Genomic DNA, 8,281 nt, shown 5'->3' on the forward strand with positions numbered 1-8,281 from the left:
CTGAACGGTGAATTCTTTACCCTGCACCACCACCCAGCATGATCTTAGTCTCTGAGCGGCGGAGGCCAGTGTCACACTGTGCTGTCTGAGCCCCTTCACACAGCCATGGCGGTGACCCCTATGGGCTTCCCAGGAGGAGAGTTTCAAGAGAGAGGGTAGAGCTAGGAAGAAAGCTCAGAGAGGAACCGAACCGTGTAAACCCTCACATCCTATGAGTTCCAAGTACACGGATAAAGTGTGGTCTCTACAGTGAGAGTTGTACAGGGAAAGTCGGATTTCAGTTCTTGGGTAAAGACCAAGAAAAGTTAGAACACAGTTGAAGAGGAAAAGGAAGAGTAGGTCGAAGAGCCTGGGAAGAGATCAGGTAACGTGGGGAGTAGCTGGCAGTGGAAGAAAGGGCAGCTGGCAGTCCATTAGGGATCCAGAAGGACTGTTAAGTGCACGGAAATGACCCCACCCACATTTCAGATAGAATGTTGACGTAGTGCCAGAGCTACTCCGGTCCTGAGAGGCAGACCCTTCCCTCATTTCAAACTTCCCCTACTACACCCCCTCTTCAGCGAAGTAGCTGCTGCTGGGTTACCTACCAGCATGCCCTCCCTTCCACACACCCACCCTTTCCGGGGATGCATCCTTTTCTGACACTTTATTTTTAAAAATCCCTTGCATCTGTCCAATCTGTATACTCCAACCAGATTTTATCCTGTTTTTAAAACTTGCAGGGAAAAATTAAAAGCATGGATAAGCTATGACTCGCCCAGTCCTCAAGTGAATCTAGTTAGGAGTCCCTCTCATCCATGAATTTAGACTCAGAATTCTAGGAAAATACATTCATTTCCTATTTTTAAGTATATTTAACTCATATTCTGCTTTGTGGGGGATAAACAAAGCTATCTACTGAACAAAGTGCCTCTGTGTCTACTTGTAATTGAATCATCATAGAATCATTTATACATAAGTAAATAATAATAATAACCATCATAAAAAAACAGGCTGAGATTGTTAAAAATTAATCCTTTGATGCTTTATGTTAGGAAGGCAACATGAGGACAGATGGACGTCAAAAGGACAAGCTCATGTGGAAATTGTTCAGATGAGGCTCGGTTTGCAAAGGAAATGGTGTTGGCTGATGGAAATAGTCTAGACATGCCTTATACATAATCTCCCCTCCAGGGGAGATGCTTAACCATCAATAGGAAACTTTAAGTAGATGACTTCTCCTCACACAGCTAATAAACAGAAGGGGTATCTCTAGGGGATAGGCGTGAGGAACAAGAAAACATCATCCTATTCCCTTGATTGTAGAACAGTGACTTAATAATAGCTTTTGACTTGTTTGCTTTGGTGAGGAGGCAAGAGGGAACTCGGGAGTGGGGACAGAAAACAGAGATACTGCATTAAACATTCATGTTGCATGTAGGCCATGCTCCCATTTCACAGACGCCAAAACATATGAAACTGTGCATCTTAGAATCAAGGAGATATGGTAGTGAAGCTCGTCATACCTTTTTAAAAATAGCACTACTACCACTTCTTTAGATTCCACGTGTAAGCAATATCATATGGGACTTGTCTTTCTGTCTGACTGACTTCACTCAGTATGACAATGAATCTATTTACAAAACAGAAAAAGAGTCACAGATGTAGAAAACAAATGTATGGTTGGGGGCTTCCCTGGTGGCTCAGACAATAAAAAAATCCACCTGTGATGCAGGAGAACCAGGTTCAGTCTCTGGGTCGGGAAGATCCCCTGGAGAAGGGAAAACAAACTTATGGTTACCATGAGGGGAAAAGGGGTAGGGAAGAGATTGGGACTGACATATACTCACTACTGTATATAAAATAGATAATTAAATCAAAAACCTATACAGTAAACCTACTGTATAACACAGGAAACTCTACTCAATATTCTGTAATAACCTATATGGGGAAAGAATCTGTAAAAGAGTCGATATATGTGTGCATATGTATATATCTGGCTCACTTTGCTATGCAGCAGAAACTACCACCACATTGTAAATCAACTATACGCCAATAAAAATTAATTTCAAAAAAATTTAAATAAAATAGAATACTACTACTAGGCATTTGCTCTTTCCTCATGATCATTTGCATGCCCTTAATAAGAAAAAATATATATTAGAGTTCAGTTCAGTTCAGCCGCTCAGTCGTGTCCGATCTTTGCAACCCCATGAATTGCAGCATGCCAGGCTTCCCTGTCCATCAGCAACTCCCGGAGTTCACTCAGACTCACATCCATCAAGTCAGTGATGCCATCCAGCCATCTCATCCTCTGTCATCCCCTTCTCCTCTTAGAATAGCCTTAGTTTGACATCCTCAGGAAGAAAGCACTCTTGTAAACTCAGATAGTTTCTAACATGTAGACCTGTTATCCTGGACGTGGAACAGTGACATATTGGGAGGCAACTAGCTAATTGACTAAAATATTGAACCTGGTTAGGGCCTCAAATGCCAACCTTGCCAACCTTGCCTTGTCCAGAGGAGGCAGAGGGCCATCCCTCAGATGACCCATAGGACTCCTTTACTGCACTGGCATACCAGCATGCCTCATCTTGGTGGTTGTGTGACAACCTAGAAATATGAAAGTTTGTCCCTGTACTTTAACCAAGTGGAGGAGGGCTGAGCAAGTGCAGAATGAGAATAGAATGGAGTCTTTGTCCAACCTGGCATAGGACTCCATTTGAGAGTAGATCTCTTGATACCAAGAGAAAGAGCAAAGAAAGGAGAGGGGACGGAGAGGGAGGGAAGACTGAGAGGGAGGTGGGGGGAAACAGACCACTCCCAGGACTCCCTCAGGGAACTAGGAGAAGATTTGCTGGAGGCCACACTCTAAGGTACTCTGCTGCTGCTGCTGCTGCTGCTGCTGCTGCTAAGTCGCTTTGGTCATGTCTGACTCTGGGCGTCCTCTCCAGATTCTCTCTCCACCCTGCTTCTCACTGTTTTCCTACAAGTGCCTGGTGGCCCAGAAGATGGGGCTTCCCATCTTTGGTATGTTTGAGTATCCCACTCACGACAGTGCTCTCCTATCTCTAGACCTTAACTATACTGATACACCCCATAGAGGGCTTCCCTTGCAGCTCAGCTGGTAAAGAATCCACCTGCAATGCGGGAGACCTGGGTTTGATCCCTGGGTTGGGAAGATCCCCTGGAGAAGGGAAAGGCTACCCACTCCAGTATTCTGGCCTGGAAAATCCATGGACTATACAGCCCATGGGGTCACGAAGAGTCGGACATGACTGAGCGACTTTGACTTTACTTCACTTCACTTTACACCCCATAGAAAGTAAGTCCCCAACTTACATTGCCCAGAAAGCTTTCCCTCTTTCAATGACCGTCTTAAATGCTACCTTTTCCATGAAGTGTTTCCTTGAGCCTACCTCTTTGCAATCTCTTTTCCTTCTTAAACCCCTTCTCTCATGTTTTGTTCCATGATCTTTTATGTCCTTGTCTTACTTTCCCTGGCATAAGTTCATTCAGAGCAAAGATTTTGTCTTAGTAATTTTCCATCCTCTAAGCATGTGAAACAGTCATTTGAAGTCTCACCGAGTATTTAGTTGAATAAAGAGAATGAGAGAAATAACGTAAACAATGGAGGTAATTCAGACCTCAGTGAGCACCTGCCTAGTGAATGCCTGAGTCAGCAGTGCCACCAGAACCACCTTCAGAGGGTTCCATCTTCCCTCCTGCCTCTCATGGGTGAGGTTCTTACCAAGATAATTTTAACTCTGGTATTTAAAAATGTTTTTCATTCAGACAACATGGTCTCTATAAGCAACATAACTACTTCATCAGCTGCTTAACCCAAGAAATTAGCTGTTTCAGTGTAGAAGACAAAATCCAGCTGCTGTGGATTTATTGTAAGGCAGGATGTGAGACTATAACCGGGCAATTTTCACTTTCCATACGTCCCACAGTAGATGAGTCCCCACTGAATCTCTCCACATACCACACTACAAGCCTAATTCATTCTCTAGTTACTAGTGTGTCTGCTTTCTGGAGCAGATGTGAGCTGCTTAAACACGAGCAACCCTTCTTCCCTACCTGAGTCTTACCAGCTCCTGCCTGGCACTTAGTAGGCACTTACTAGTTATTCATAGAATTACATTTCAGGCAAAGTAAAAGAGGAGACTCTAAAGTCTGATCTGTGATTTTTACTCTATGAAAGATATTACTGAGACAATGGACAAGCTCTATTAGATAATAGAATGCTATATCTAACTTTACTAGACAATAGAATTGAATCAATGCTAATTTCCTGATTGAAAATTGTACTCTGTGTAAGAAAATTCTTTATTTTCAGGAAAAAACACAACGAAATAATTCGAGGTAAAAGGACATCATGCTGGCTATTTCCTCTTAAAGGATTTGGAAGAAAATCACACACACACACATAAGTGTTAATATTGGGGGGAGTCAAGGTGAAGGTATTCAGAAATCTTTTGTACTATTTTTGTAACTATCATATAGATCTGAAATTATGTTTTTAAAAAAGTGAGAGGGGAGGAAGCTCTATTCTGGCCAAGAAGTCCCTGAAGTCCCCAGCCCACCCTTGCCGTAGCCTCAGTAGGTCAGACAGATTTTCACGGGCTTTTGAACAAGTACAGATAACACAAAAACCCAACAGCTAGGAAAACCCCACCACAGACAGCTACAAAAGACTTGGATTGTGATCAACCTGGGATTCAGTGATTTCCTTCCCAACCACATTTGGGAATCCAGGGTTCCTCCAAGTAAAGGTAACCTTCAAATTTTTCAGCTTTCTCCTAAGCTGAGAATTCCAGGAGCCCTGAAGGATAGTAATGATCACAATGATATATGAATATAATGATATATATGATAACATGATTATAATGATAATAACTCATGATAGTTATTATTCCTTGACAACTTGCCCTGTGCCAGACACTATGCTTAGAATTTTTCATCCATTGTCAGAACTCCGTCTCATAGAACTCCTAGGACTTAAAAACTATTATTTTATTCATGTTGCAGAGTTGGACGTGACTGAGTGACTGAACAACAAATGCTGAGATAGCTCAGGCTTATAAGGATTCATCTGGGCTAATACACGGTATGTCACTTCCGGTCCTCCAAAAACCTGACGCCAAGCAGAGATGAAATGGGGAGATTTGATTGGAGGAAATCCCCACAAAAGATGAAGCGAAAAGAAGTAGGCAGAGTGACCCTTCAGACAGCGACACAGGTCTGACTTCAGTGAAGGAGAAGGAGGAAAGGAGGCCTCCTCCACCTAAGGCTCCCTTGGCCCTCTTTGCCCTCCAATCTTGGATTGGGGGTCTGAGTTTTTGCATAAGTTTATCGTTTTTATGTCTTAAGAGCTAGGGGTGTGATGGTACATTTCCTCTCACAGGTGAGTCCTCCCTTCCTTCTTGCAATGTAATTCTTATAAATTGAAGACTTATTTTTAAATTCTGTTAGTGCTCCTTTTTCCCAAAGCTTATGCAGTTACTTTTTTTTTCCAGAGATACTGCAGAATGAGCTAGATAGTTCAGAAGATTACCTAATTAAAGAATCAGGCCTGATATTTTTCCTAGGCAATTCCTTGGTGTTATAAAATATCAAACTTTAATCACAATTCCAAGGAGAAGAGTATCAGTAATGATAAGGCTTTATATCCACTCAAGATTGCCAGAGGTCACATCTGGCATCAAGAACAGGTCAGGCAGGGAGTTCCCTGGCAGTCTAGTGATGAGGATTCACTGCTTTAACTGCCATGGCCCAGGTTCTATCCCTGGTCAGGGAACTGATGTCCCACAAGATACACAGTGTGGCATGGTCAAAAAGATAAAGAAAAAAGATTAGGCATTCATGGGAGTAAATAAGAATAGCATCTGGCCTGGCCCTGGAAAGAAGTAAGTTTTGTTAAAGCTCTTAGGCCTTTGTTAAGAATGAATTTTCAAAAAACTCAAAAAGATATCTACTACCAGTTATACATATATTATATTACCCAATTCTTTTCTCTCTCTCGATGACAAGCCCTTGAAGGGTCTACAATTTATATGAAGGCCAAGCATCAGTGGCATAGATAACCTGCCTCTTCTAAATAGGTCTTATACTTTTATAGAAACTTGCTGATGCTGTGATGATTAATGACATGAGACTATATCTTAAAACATTGCTAAGCTCAAGAATAGATATTATCATTATGTTATTTCTCAATCCATAGATACTAAAAGTGCAACTTTCAACATGCAAGAACTTTGTGATGTTTTTCTGAGTTTCAATCCTGTAAAGCAATTATCCCTCAATAAAAAAAGAAAAAGAAAAAAATCAGCCTTATATTCAAGATTGGGGAGCTTTGCTGTAGAAGCAATTCCCTGTCAAGGACACTGGGCACTGTGTCAAGTTCCTGCATGTCCTTGAGTTAGGCTTTCCTTAAAAGTGATACTACATTCTCAATAGATTCTTTGGCGTTACTTCCAACCCCACCTTAACAAGGCAAAAAGTAAATCTATTTGCTGTAAGATGAATAACAATGTGGAATATCATCATCATATGCTAATTAATGAAACAAAATGAAAGAACTGTGTATTTATTTGTGTATTCTAGAAGCAGAATCTAGATTACAAATTCTATGTGAGCAGATTTAATTGGACAGATCCAATTTTATTTAGTACCAGTCTATTTCATCTGTATATGAATTCTCACAGTATAGTACAAATTGGCACCACTCTAAGGACACAGAAGTATGGACAGTTAAATTGGTCTTTTTCACACATAGATGTAAAGCCCTTCTACGTAGCAATCATTCAGAAACTACCAGTACCAAAATAAATTTGTTTCAGAAATAAGCCAAAGTCATTCAGAGAGCACTTAAGATTTTGAAATAACACTGGAAAGCACTTTTAGTGCTTTTTACAGTTCCTGCTAATCTTGTAAACTTCACATTTAAAGTACATACTTAGAGATATATCCTAAGGCTAAAATTTAGAGATTTGGTGAAAACATGATTTCATTTGTTACATAATCAAGTTCTTATATTTGAAATTCAAGTCTTAATTATAATGTGGAATGAGCAAAGGTATTATTTTAAACATGCCAACACATAGCTACAATTCCCTGATGTTCTATATATGCCTAGTTCCATATATATAATCCTTCATATGGCCATTATAAAAATTAATATATATAAGTACATGTACTCACCCAATGGGAACAGATCAGTTTGGACAAATATCTTTACCTAAGGATTAGTTTAAATTCAATCTACTTTACATTGGTTATTTATCTGCGCTTATGTTACACTCTCTTTTGCTTCTTGTGGGCAATTAATTCAGAGGCAGTTTGAAATGGCCAGGATGAAACCCATTGTAATGGGCTTCTCAGATATAATTTGCCAGAGTTTCTTTTTCTATTTTTATTGATGCATTTGCGCTATGATTCTAACCCACAGATTGAAACAAAGATGATGCCCAGCATGGTGTATTCCGACATACTAAACCTGAGAGAGCAGTCTTTCCTGGATTATTATTTTGAAACTATGTAAATTAGGCATCTACACCATAATAGAACTGTTGCTTCTTCAAGCTGTACACCAGATGTGAAATTGCTATATTACTGCTCATCACAAACTACCTCAAACAATTGCATCCGTCCTGCAGGTATTTATTGAATCCCTGCTGTGATTTTGCCATTATGCGAGATGCAGGTGGTACCCTGTGGTGTGGCAGAGATAGGCAGATATTACCAAGAACTCCTGCTCCCTCTTCCAGTGTTGATGTGCTCCCTAGGAAGTGGCTGCCTAGTTAGGAGTTATACTTCCCAGAGCCCCTAGTATCTTAGATGGTGTCATGTGACTAGCTCTTACAATGTTTGCAAGTGATCTATGTCCCTTTCGGGTCAAGGTGATTATAACTGTGGCCCTTCTCTATCCTCTCTTTCCACTACTGGAAGCAGAGGGCTCTGAGCTCTAGAAGACAGTGGACCCACAAGATGGAAAAAAGCCTGGTTCCCTGAATAACCATGTAAAGGGAAGCTGCTCACTAACCAGGTGAGAATAAGGGAGGATTTAATTACGCAAAGGTGCTTTCCTGATAGCTCAGTTGGTAAAGAATCCGCTTGCAATGCAGGAGACCCTGGTTCAATTCCTGGGTTGGGAAGATCCACTGGAGAAGGGATGGGCTACCCACTCCAGTATTCTTGGCCTTCCCTTGTGGCTCAGCTGGTAAAGAATCCACCTGCAGTGTGGGAGACCTGGGTTTGACCCCTGGGTTGGGAAGATCCCTTGGAGAAGGGAATGGCT

This window comes from Budorcas taxicolor, chromosome 8 (genome assembly GCF_023091745.1).
Source record: "Budorcas taxicolor isolate Tak-1 chromosome 8, Takin1.1, whole genome shotgun sequence".
NCBI classification, from domain to species: domain Eukaryota; kingdom Metazoa; phylum Chordata; class Mammalia; order Artiodactyla; family Bovidae; genus Budorcas; species Budorcas taxicolor.